Source organism: Triticum aestivum, chromosome 2A (genome assembly GCF_018294505.1).
Source record: "Triticum aestivum cultivar Chinese Spring chromosome 2A, IWGSC CS RefSeq v2.1, whole genome shotgun sequence".
NCBI lineage: Eukaryota > Viridiplantae > Streptophyta > Magnoliopsida > Poales > Poaceae > Triticum > Triticum aestivum.
In genome coordinates, this window is record NC_057797.1 from 37,585,644 (window position 1) to 37,598,750 (window position 13,107).

Sequence of the window (13,107 nt, forward strand, 5' to 3'; positions counted from 1 at the left end):
TTCCTCTCTCATCATTGTGCAGCATCACCAGGATGATTTCTCTACAGCAGAGGTGAAGGGGCTCATTTCATCGTGGCAGCCAAGCAAGTTGCGTGGCGGCATCTTCCGTTGGACGGACCCGCTGCCACCGGCGAGATTGTTTGGCATCGCCTACCAAACAGCCATCGTGAGATCCTCTCCTTCCTCCTCTGTTCGATCGGAAAAGAACCTATCAATCAGGCCCGGTCCTGAGATTTCGGGGGCCCGGGGCAAGATAACAAAAAGGGGCCCTAAACCCACATATTTTTTTCTATTTCAAATACAAATAAATACTTGTTACACTAGAATTTATGTTGCCTTGTCATGTCGACTATTCAGAAAAACTGGGGCCATAATCATTCACATAAAATTTGGTCGGTCTTGCCAATCAATACTTATATTTTTCCCTTCGGTGCCAACTCAAAATTTTATCATTCTATAATTTTTCGCTAGGTTGTTATTCAGCAATAACTAACTAAAGCTAATTCCTCGAAATCCCTAGAAGAGGTACTTTTCTACTCAATAAACTCATTTGCATGTTCTCTTTTTTTTCACGTTTTTTTCTCTATTTTTTTCACGTTGTTAGATGATATTATCCAAATAAAATCTACAATACAAGAAATTAAGAACAGTACTAATTAAATAATACATAAATGCTAAGAAAGAGTCATGGAGCGATGTGCCTGGATGGCTAGAAAATTCAAAATTGCAAGCTTTTGCATCTGCATACGAATCACGAAGAGAAATCCGAGTTTCCATTTTCTATTCCCAAACAATACAAGAAATTAGAGTGAGAGAGAGAGAGATGTACGAGAATTAACTTCACGAACCGAACAATCTGACAGGACTAAAAACAGAAGATTTGCGTTGAAGAGGAGGTTAATGGAATCTCCGAAAATCACAAGTAGACAACGCAGGCGACCTTGGTATTAGCATGGCTGTTTCGTCCCAGAGAAGAAGTAGAAAGATGAGAAGACTACGCGCGTGCGGCAAGGCCGGAATTAATCTATCTGTTATAGTTGTTTCCCTTTTTGAGAATCAGTCAATCTGTTACATGGGAAAGTATCTTTCCTAAAAATCACACGTGTAAAAAATCACTCGATCTGTAAAATGGGAAATAATTGATTACCATTTTAAGAATCAGTCAATCTGTTAACAAGGGAAAAAAATTATTTCCTAAAAATCACAATTATTTTCTAAATATCACAACGTAAGGAAACCAAGTCATTAGCCATCGGGGGCCCGGGGCGGCCGCCCCCCCCCCCCCTCAGGGCCGGCCCTGCTATCAATGATCAATACTACCTTATACTAAAAGAACGCCCGTGCGTTGCAACGGGGTCACATTAGGGTTAAGAGTTCAATATTAATCATGTTAATAATACATTTAATATTCTCATACATATCAAGTGACACTGGCGACTTTTTTTGTCAATGTAGCAACGGGCTCAGTTGCAACGGGCTCTTTATACATATCAGACAACTCGCTACTACTTAAACTACAACTATGACTACCAATATTTTTCTGTCAATTTAGCTCAGCAATAGTGCCTGGCTTAATAGACTGCTTTGCATTCACCCCCTCAGAAGACAGAGAGAACCAACTCAACATGTCAGAAGATTAACAGAAATTTCATTTGTATGACATGAACATATAGCAGGAGCACCAACACATAGATCAGCAGAGAGCAGAGCACAACATGCACACACTCGGGCCATCTATATCATACACACACAGCAACGCACACACGCATCACGCTGGCATACACATACAGAAAAGCAGGCACACACGCATCATGCGCATTGGCCGGTGCGACGCACGCAGAGCAAGTACGTACGCACGGAGAGCAAGCTAGCAAGCACGCACGCGTCCAACCCCGCCGCTGCATGCGCTGGCAGAAGGTGAGGCAGCAAGGGAGACTGCACATTGAAGCTGTCCATGCAAGGCTGGAGGTGCTGGGCCGGCGACGGCGGTGTCGGGACGGCGCTTGATTCGTTCCCGGTGGCGTGGAGCTTGGGGCGGCAACGCAACGATAGCTAGTGCTCGGGGATGGGGGTCTGGGGCGGGGGCAGTCGACCTGATGGCTGGCGAAGTTAACGGGCTCGGGCGGCTGGAAATTCGGCGGGTGGCGGCGGCACAGCGCGAGGATGGGACAGGCGGAAAACCTAGCGGGCGTTCAACTACCAATACCCACGCCTTTTTTAGGGGAATTGCTTGTGAAAATAACATGTGATGATGACTTAGCGAGCGGATCCCCTTAAAAAAGACATAGCGAGCAGATTCCCTTAAAACTGGTAGGAATGGATACGATTGATGACGTTGATAAATAGTGGTGAATGTTGGCCTAATTTACTATCATCATGCATGGAAACGAATCATCAAGAAAAAAAAAACTTCCTATTACTACACTCATAGGAAGCTTCCTAATCTCTGCTACCAAACAGTTTCTGCCCAAACAAGGAAAGTTATGGACGTGATTCGGAAGGAAGCAAACGTTATGAAGATTAATTAATTTAGATTTGATCTTTAGAGATTGATTGTGATTGATTCTTTTACATAAAGACATTACTAAATAATTTGCGTCAGTATGGAAAATTCTGATCCGTTCAGTTTTTTTCGTTGTGTGAGAGGGTGAAGTGAAAATAAACCAATGAAGCGGGGGAGGCGACGAAAAAAATCTATGACGGTTAACCTACGAAAAAAACCGGACGAAAGTGGTGGGATGAAAAAAACCTGGAAGCGAGACTACCAACTGCTCCATTAGGAGTCTCTACTCCTAATGGACGACTTGGTGAATAGTCTGCGCGGTTTTTTTCGCTGGTTTTTTTCGTCATCCTCCCACCTCTGTTTTATTTTCGTCATCCTCCCACCACTTTCGTCTGGGTTTTTTCGTCCCCCCTCCCACCACCCCATCGGTTTATTTTTTCACTATTTCCTTCTAAACAAACACTTTCCTACCATACAAAAAGACACAGATCTAACTTTACTAAATTACCCAAATCAAACGATCCATCTCATCAATGCAATTTGCTTTAGGAAACATATAATGGATGTGAAGGAAACAAATAATAGACTATCCAAATCAATCGATCCATCCCATCAATGCAATTTGATTTAGGAAATCTCTATTCCTAATGGACGACTTGGTGAATAGTCTGCGCGGTTTTTTTTCGCTGGTTTTTTTTCGTCATCCTCCCACCTCCGTTTTATTTTCGTCATCCTCCCACCACTTTCTTCTGGGTTTTTCCGTCCCCCCTCCTACCACCCCATCGGTTTATTTTTTCACTATTTCCTTCTAAACAAACACTTTCCTACCGTACAAAAAGACACAGATCTAACTTTACTAAATTACCCAAATCAAACGATCCATCTCATCAATGCAATTTGCTTTAGGAAACATATAATGGATGTGAAGGAAACAAATAATAGACTATCCAAATCAATCGATCCATCCCATCAATGCAATTTGATTTAGGAAACATATAATAATTTTAAGGAAACAAATAACAGACTTTAAAGAAAAATCCAATTAACTAATCTCTACTCTTAAAGGCCCCTCGATTGATTTTTGTCCCTCGCTTCCTTTCCCAGCACTGATACAATGGAAGGAATTATAATCAAACGATCCATCTCATCAATGCAATTTGCTTTAGGAAACATATAATGGATGTGAAGGAAAAAAATAATAGACTATCCAAATCAATCGATCCATCCCATCAATGCAATTTGATTTAGGAAACATATAATAAATTTTAAGGAAACAAATAACAGACTTTAAAGAAAAATCCAATTAACTAATCTCTACTCTTAAAGACCCCTCGATTGATTTTTGTCCCTCGCTTCCTTTCCCAGCACTGATACAATGGAAGGAATTATAATCCACCTATTTGTTCTCCTATATATCCATGCAGGCAACACAACATAAACCGGTGAAAAAAACACTCACCTCGCACGTCCCCCTGCCTGCAATCCCGAAACGCCGCCATCGCTCCAGGCTCCAGCCTCCGCCGTCCTACATCTTGCCCCTCTCCAACCTCAGAGACCTCCGCCACCGCCGCCATCTCGGAACCCCAGTTCAGGGCAGGACTCAGGGAGGGTGTGGCTGTGGACGACGCTGCCGCCGTCGCAGAACCCTAGGGCAGGGCGTGGTCGCGTTGCGGGCAGCGCGAGCGGCCGTGCGTCTCCCTCGTCAGGCTGTCCTCGACAGGAACTCGGGACCTCCTCCTGACAGAGCCAAGGCCCTCCGAGGTCCAAGTCGCTGTGCGGCGTGTACAGTAATCTCCCCGGCCTACTCTCTCTTCACGTCAATGCTCCTGTGCTCCGACCCTCCCCGACCCCTCCCAGCAAGCAGCAGAGTCTCTCGGGTTCGAGCTCCACCGGGCCGCTGGCGGCGGCGTCCATGTTCGTTGGGCGGTAATGCAACGGGGCAACACACGTCCATGTTTGTTCCTATCCAAATATTACACGGTCGCATAATTCTTCCCTAACTTGCAGATGCTATCCAGACCACATTATCCTTCCCTGACATGCAGATGCTATCTAAGAATTTGTGTTCTAACAGAAATAAATAACTTTTTTCATTAAATCAATAAGAGCAACACAAAGTCTAGGTCCCTGTCTCGGTGGCAGACGGAAGGAGGAGAAGGATTGATATGTATGAGAATATTAATATTGAACTCTTAAAGTTAATGTGGCCCCGTTGCAACGCACGGGCGTTCTTCTAGTAGAGATATATTAAGTTGAACAATCCAAGAGAGACTGTTCCTATGGTCACTTTATAGGTCTGAAGTTTTAAGTTGAACAATCCAAGAGAGGCTGTTCCTATGGTCACTTCATAGGTCTGAAGTTTTAGATTGAACAACCAAAGAGCACCTTTTGGGCTTACCATCGTGCCATGCTGACTTATAGGGTTTTATCACCCTGTAGTTGCTAGTATAGCAGCCCAGCGGCGCTATTCTTGTAGGAGTTTCTGTTTTGCAAATCCTTCTCATGTAATATGAATTTTATGCTTAAGAAAATATGAAGCATGTGCTGGCTGTTATATTAGTAGAGAATTTTGTTGTTGAATTGAAATACGCCTGTACATGTCTTGATCATCACTGTTCAATTGAAACAACTCCGTTGCGAGCATCAGAGGTTAACTATGTACTCTTGTATTATTAGATTGCCCTTGAACGTACTACATACAATGCATTCTTACTGTCCATATAAATTTGGCCTCACATTTTGGTCTACTTTTAGCCCGTTAGCCATACTGGAATCTAAGATGTGATGACATACCCCGCAAAAAAAATCGTGGTGGTTGTGTTCTGGCCTTCTGGGGATGAATTGATGGGTTACTTGTGTAGAGCTCAAGGTTTGCTGATATGCTATATCTGTTTTAATTATCAACTCATATATTTTATTATCGATATCTGGATCTTATATGTCCTGAGATTACTCAGGTAGCGTGATTGTAACTTACGGTTGCAAGATTATTGGTTGTCTCAGTTTGCCGACACATGTTAGTGCCCGTTGGTTGAGTTTTTTATTTCCGCTGTTAGTGCTAATAGATGGCTTCAGTTCCGATTGAAAACCATTTTACGTGGCACTTGCATGTCTTTACTACAAAGAAGTGAAAATCATCTTGGAAAACCGTCAAGACATCAGTCAGCCAAACTGAGAAGAAACTGGGCTATTAAGAAATGTGATCTGATTAATAACAATGGTTCACTTCCCTAACTGTACATCTAAGTAGCCTTTAAGTTTCACTGGAAGTGCAAGTTTTAATATTTGAAAGTAACTAGGATTGGCACCATACTGCATCAGTCATGCCCTAGAAACCTACTGCCACAAATTGAAGCAAAGATTTTGGTATGCACTCTCGCTTATTTTTGTGAAGAGGTAAGAACCCAGTGATGAAAACTAAAATTAAAGATTACACAATATTCATATTCGGTGTTCTATTTATCTGATATAAGCTAAGTTTGATTTCAAAGAAGTTCTTAACTTCGCATTAGCAGTCAAGCTCATATCGAAATTGCTTATTCGAAAACAAAGAACACGAGTCACGGAATCTGATATAAGCCAGTTTTTGATGTTGCAAATCTTGCACACAACAGTATCCCAATAATTCTTCATGTGTTCCTATCACATCTTCTGTTCTGTAGCTTCCTTCCAAATACAAGAGTAACTAACAACAGCATCAGCAAGAACAAGAATAACAAGGAGCAGAGGGCCCCTCGTAGCAGAAGTAATTGCAGGTTGTTTTGTTTGGAAGCAGACCGACAAACAACCACCCACACTATACAAGACTGTTACTAGGTTTCCCTACAGTTTGTTCACTTGCGGTAAAGAATGTCATAGTGGCCACGCCTACACAGCAAGGTCAGCATGGGTGTGCCATCAGATGACAGCAAGTCAGCATCGTAGCTTCCCTACTCCAGCGGTATAGGAGCTGTGCTCGAAGAAAGGTAGCTCCGAGTCAAACAGAGAGGGCCCTTCTCCCACTCTGTCTCATTGAAGAAATCGAGGCGCTTCACTAAGACACCCTTATCCGTCAAGCTCTTGTCCACGACTTCGACACACAACGGTATGCCGAGTGCGTATGTTAAAGCCCTCATTTGTGTAGCGGCAGCTTCAGCATCCAGGGATCGCACCGCTTTCCAACAGAACTGTTATCACAACCACATATGTGGAATAATGGTGAGTGTAATCTGTCAGTGGTAAACCTAGTATTGGTTATCTTTATATCGTAAAAACAGAAAATTGACTAGTGGCAAAGTTTATTTCTGAGTTTAAATGTTTATCCAGAGAGAAAGGTAATTTGTATGCCATGTCTCAAAGACAAAGAGGGCTGATAATCCATCTGTAGTATATCGAGAATAATATCCGAGGATAGTACGAGGGAGCAGAAATTCCGCCTGGAGGACACTCAAATTTTTAGGGATAGATTGCTTGTAGAACTCGTCTGTACGGATTTCAGTCTCAGTAATCAACCTAAGTAGAGATATAACTGGCAAAAACAACATGTTATATATAGAAAAAATAAAAAACAACACATCCTAAACAAGGATTGATATCCTTACTCCTGCCTGAAAAGGACTCCTGCAGGCTTCTCTGGTACAGCCATTCAGAAGTACAACTACAAAAGACAAACGAACTTGTTTGTAAACAAAAATATAACTAACACGAAATAAGGGTATCTTAAACATATCGTCAAGACCTTTCTATGAATATCAAGTTAAAACATACACATACCCTGCTGCAATGACGTTGAGAACCTCATTGAGCTCCTGAAACAAACGTGCAAACACTAGGTTACGTATGTAATTTAAGGTATATCATGAAGGGAATGTCAAAATGCTACAGGAGTCCATCCTTCTTCCAGCACTAGTGGAGAAACAACATCATATAAACCCAGCCAAACATTTTGCTGATTGATACGTAATGCTCAATTATGTTCATAGTGAGTTTGGTGGTAGCAGCAAGCACTTATAGTTGTTAGATAGTGCCCATAATGAAGCGAAAAATTGAAATTAGAACTAGCATCATCAAGAACAACATAAAAGATGGCAAACTAAAAATTTCATACAACTGTGAAAGACTGAAGCATCTGCAACATCTTATCTATTTATTATTTTCTTTAAGGCATTGTTGAGTCTGTTAATTTTTAGGAGATGGTTGAAGGTTAAAAACTGATGGTACTGTTGTTAACAAGCAAAATCTCTCTTGTAAATCATTTCAACAGTGCTTTTCTTTGACTGGGCCCTAACCCACAGGTCTTTTCCCAGGATCTTACCTGACTCTTCTATTTTCCCGGTGTTATTCTCAAATTCATTGCAAAGTATGACGTAAGTATGAATTGTCATCAGCCCACTAGTAGAAAACAGGGCTTTGGTCCAGGCCGGGTCAGCCCATTAGTCCCGGTTCAGTCTAGAACCGGGACCAATGTGGGCATTGGTCCCGGTTCGTGAGCCCAGGGGGCCGGCCGGGCCACGTGGGCCATTGGTCCCGGTTCATCTGGACCTTTTGGTCCCGGTTGGTGGGACGAACCGGGACCAATGGGCCTCGCTCCTGGCCCACCATCATTGGTCCCGGTTGGTGGCTTGAACCGGGACCAAAGGCTCCCCTTTAGTCCCGGTTCATGCCACCAACCGGAACCAATGAGGTGCCTATATATACCCCCTCGCGCAAGAGCAGAGCACAATGCTCTGTTTTTTCTGGCCGAGGGGGAGAGGGCTTTGTGGTGCTCTAGCTCACCTCCTATGCACATGAGGTGTTCGATGGAATGCCCGAGCCACACTACTTAAGCTTTCTCCTCTCGAAGCTCGACCTCCAAGCTCCATTTTCCTCGAGATTTGTCTAGATTTAGCGGTCCGTCACGCCCCGTCCCCGTCTTCACCGCCGTCGATCACCCGCGCCAATCTCATCACTAACACCACCGTGGTGAGCCTCTTGTTTTTATCTTCTTTCTGAAAGGAAAAATATTCTTACTTGTATGTTTAGATAGATACTTGTATCATTTTCTTACATTTATTATTGCATCTTATATAGTGAGATGGTTTTGGTATCCGCCCCCGTCGGCCCTCGTCCTGTTTATGATTCGGATGTGGTATGTATATTATCTTTATAACTATTGGTTCATTTATTGTTTATGAAAATTATGCCGACCAACGTGACATAGATTTTATTTATCTAGGATGTATGTGAATCGGAAATGCCAACCGACCCTATTGTCGAGAGGTTAAATTTAGTTGAAGAAGAAAACAATTTGTTGAAGGAAAAAATAAAAAAATTGAGGAGGAGAAGATGATATTGGAGTTGCATGTTGCGGATGTCGTCGATGATCACAAGATCAAGATGGATGCAATGCGCTTGAAGATTAGAAAGATTAGAAAATATGCCATTCATACCGAGGCTTGGTATCATTCTGCCGTTGGATCAATTGTTACCTTGGTTGCGATTATGATCGCATTTGTTTTCGCATTGAAATGTTTTACATAGTTTCAATGTATGGTTTAATTAATTAGATGCTCTGGAGAGCTATATGTTGTTAGATGAGAACTATGTATGCACTTTGGTTTTAATATGATGATGAACTTCTATTAATTTGGACACTTAATTATATATAATGCACGCAGATGAACCGGCAATGGATGTACGGTGACAGACACACCCGCGAGTACATTAAGGGCGTGCATGAGTTTCTCGATGTGGCTGAGGCAAACAAGCAGAATGGTTTTATGTGTTGTCCATGCACTGAATGTGAGAATACGAGGTCTTACTCTAACCGGAAAATCCTTCACTCCCACCTGCTTTACAAGGGTTTCATGCCACACTATAATGTTTGGACGAGGCACGGAAAAATAGGGGTTATGATGGAAGACGGCGAAGAAGAAGAGTACGATGACAACTATGTGCCCCCTGAATACGGTGATGCTGCAACGGGGGGAGCTGGTGAAGATCAAGAGGAACCAGACATGTGCCCAATGATGCTGCCACGGGTGAAGCTTCTGAAGATCAAGAGGAACAAAACGATGTGCCCGATGATGATGATCTCCGCCGGGTCATTGTCGATGCAAGGACGCAATGCATTAGTCAAAAGGAGAAGCTGAAGTTCGATCGCATGTTAGAGGATCACAAAAAAGGGTTATACCCCAATTGCGAAGATGGCAACACAAAGCTCGGTACCGTACTGGAATTGCTGCAGTGGAAGGCAGAGAATGCTGTGGCTGACAAAGGATTTGAGAAGCTACTAAAAATATTGAAGAAGAAGCTTCCAAAGGATAACGAATTGCCCGACAGTACATACGCAACAAAGAAGGTCGTATGCCCTCTAGGATTGGAGGTGGAGAAGATACATGCATGCCCTAATGACTGCATCCTCTACTGCGGTGCATACAAGGATCTGAACGCATGCCCGGTATGCGGTGCATTGCGGTATAAGATCAGACGAGATGACCCTGGTGATGTTGACGGCGAGCCCCCCAGGAAGAGGGTTCCTGCAAAGGTGATGTGGTATGCTCCTATAATACCACGGTTGAAACGTCTGTTCAAAAACAAAGAGCATGCCAAGTTGATGCGATGGCACAGTGAGAACCAAAAGAAAGATGGGAAGTTGAGAACACCCGCTGACGGGTCGCAGTGGAGAAAAATCGAGAGAAAGTACGGGGATGAGTTTGCAAAGGACCCAAGGAATGTATGGTTTGCTTTAAACGCAGATGGCATTAATCCTTTCGGGGAGCAGAGCAGCAATCACAGCACCTGGCCCGTGACTCTATGTATTTATAACCTTCCTCCTTGGATGTGCATGAAGCAGAAGTTCATTATGATGCCAGTTCTCATCCAAGGCCCTAAGCAACCCGGCAACGACATTGATGTGTACCTAAGGCCATTAGTTGAAGAACTTTTAAAGCTTTGGAATGGAAACGGTGTACGTACGTGGGATGAGCACAGACAGGAGGAATTTAACCTTAAGGCGTTGCTGTTAGTGACCATCAACGATTGGCCTGCTCTCAGTAACCTTTCAGGACAGACAAACAAAGGATACCACGCATGCACGCACTGTTTAGATGACACTGAAAGTATATACCTGGACAAATGCAGGAAGAATGTGTACCTGGGCCATCGTCGATTTCTTCCGACCAACCATCAATGTCGAAAGAAAGGCAAGCATTTCAAAGGCGAGGCAAATCACCGAAAGAAGCCCGCCATGCGCACCGGTGATCACGTGCTTGCTATGGTCAATGATTTACACTACGTAATCTTTGGAAAGGGTCCCGGTGGACTAGCTGTTCCGAATGACGCTGAGGGACACGCACCCATGTGGAAGAAGAAATCTATATTTTGGGACCTACCCTACTGGAAAGACCTAGAGGTCCGCTCCTCAATCAATGTGGTGCACGTGACGAAGAACCTTTGCGTGAACCTGCTAGGCTTCTTGGGCGTGTATGGGAAGACAAAAGATACACCTGAGGCACGGGAGGACCTGCAACGTTTGCACGAAAAAGACGGCATGCCTCCGAAGCAGTATAAAGTTCCTGCCAGCTACGCTCTTACGAAAGAAGAGAAAGAAATCTTCTTTGAATGCCTGCTCAGTATGAAGGTCACGACTGGCTTCTTGTCGAATATAAAGGGAATAATAAATATGCCAGAGAAAAAGTTTCATAACCTAAAGTCTCATGACTACCACGTGATTATGACGCAACTGCTTCCGGTTGCATTGAGGGGGCTTCTATCGAAAAACGTCTGATTAGCCATTGTGAAGCTATGTGCATTCCTCAATGCAATCTCTCAGAAGGTGATCGATCCAGAAATCGTACCAAGGCTAAGGAGTGATGTGGCGCAATGTCTTGTCAGTTTCGAGCTGGTGTTCCCACCATCCTTCTTCAATATCATGACGCACGTCCTAGTTCATCTAGTCGACGAGATTGTCATCCTGGGGCCCGTATTTCTACATAATATGTTCCCCTTTGAGAGGTTCATGGGAGTCCTAAAGAAATATGTCCGTAATCGCGCTAGGCCAGAAGGAAGCATCTCCATGGGCCATCAAACAGAGGATGTTATCGGGTTTTGTGTTGACTTCATTCCTGGCCTTAACAAGATAGGTCTCCCTAAATCGCGGTATGAGGGGAGACTGACTGGAAAAGGCACTCTTGGAAGAGACTCAATAATATGCAGGGACGGATATTCTTGGTCTCAAGCACACTACACAGTTCTACAGAACTCTACCTTGGTGATCCCGTATGTCGATGAACACAAGAACAGTCTGCGCTCCAAACACCCGGAGCAGTGCGACGACTGGATTACATGTGAACACATTAGGACTTTCAGCAGTTGGTTGGAAACACGTCTCAGAGGTGACAACACTGTTTGTGATGAGTTGTACTTGTTGTCCAGGGGACCATCTTTGACTGTATTGACTTACAAAGGATACGAGATAAATGGGAATACATTTTACACGATCGCCCAAGATCAAAAGAGCGCCAACCAAAACAGTGGTGTCCGCTTTGATGCAGCAACCGAGAGCGGAAAGGATACATATTATGGTTACATAGTGGACATATGGGAACTTGACTACAGACCTAATTTTAAGGTCCCTTTGTTTAAGTGCAAATGGGTCAATCTGTTAGGCGGCGGGGTACAGGTAGACCCACAGTACGGAATGACAACAGTGGATCTGAAAAATCTTGGGTACACTGACGAACCGTTCGTCCTAGCCAATGATGTGGCACAGGTTATCTATGTGAAGGACATGTCTACCAAACCGAGAAAAAGAAAAGATAAGGAAGCAAATACATCATACGATGAGCCAAAGTGCCACATAGTTCTTTCAGGAAAAAGGGACATCCTGGGAGTGGACGGCAAGACAGACATGTCTGAAGATTATGAAAAGTTTCATGAAATTCCTCCCTTCAATGTCAAGGCTGACCCAAGCATCCTGATAAACAATGAAGATTATCCATGGTTACGGCGCAATAAGCAAATGACACAAGCGAAGAAAAAGTGAAGACTTTCTCCCGCAACTTTGCAACACACGAACATGCTACCATTGTCCGTTTTGTACATGCACATGCTATATGGGTGAAATTATGATACCATCCCAACTTTCAACTTTTTCAGAGTTCATTTGAAATGCTTTCATGTCTTATGGTTTGGCCCTCGTAATACCATGACCATTAGTCCCTGGCCCATGCCAACTTTTAACTTTCAACTTTCAACTTTCTAAAACTAATGGCACTAACAAAAACTTTCAACTTTCATCTATTCTCATTTTTTTAGTAAGTTAATCACAAACTTATGATTCAAACAATTTTCAAAGAATTCAAATTTTAACTATTCAAATTTGAAAACTAATGGCACTAACAGAAAGTTCATAATTTTTCTAAAACTAATGGCACTAACAGAAAGTTTATAATTTTGCTGACCTAAAATAAAAAAGAATTAAAAAAATAAAGCAAAAACAAAAGGAAATAAATAATGCAGAAAACAAAACAAAAAACTGGAAAAAATAAAAATAGCAACAATAAGTATTTTATTGTAAGTAGAAACAAAATAAAATAAATAAAGAAACAAAGAAAACAAAAAACAAAAAAAAGTGTTTTCAAATT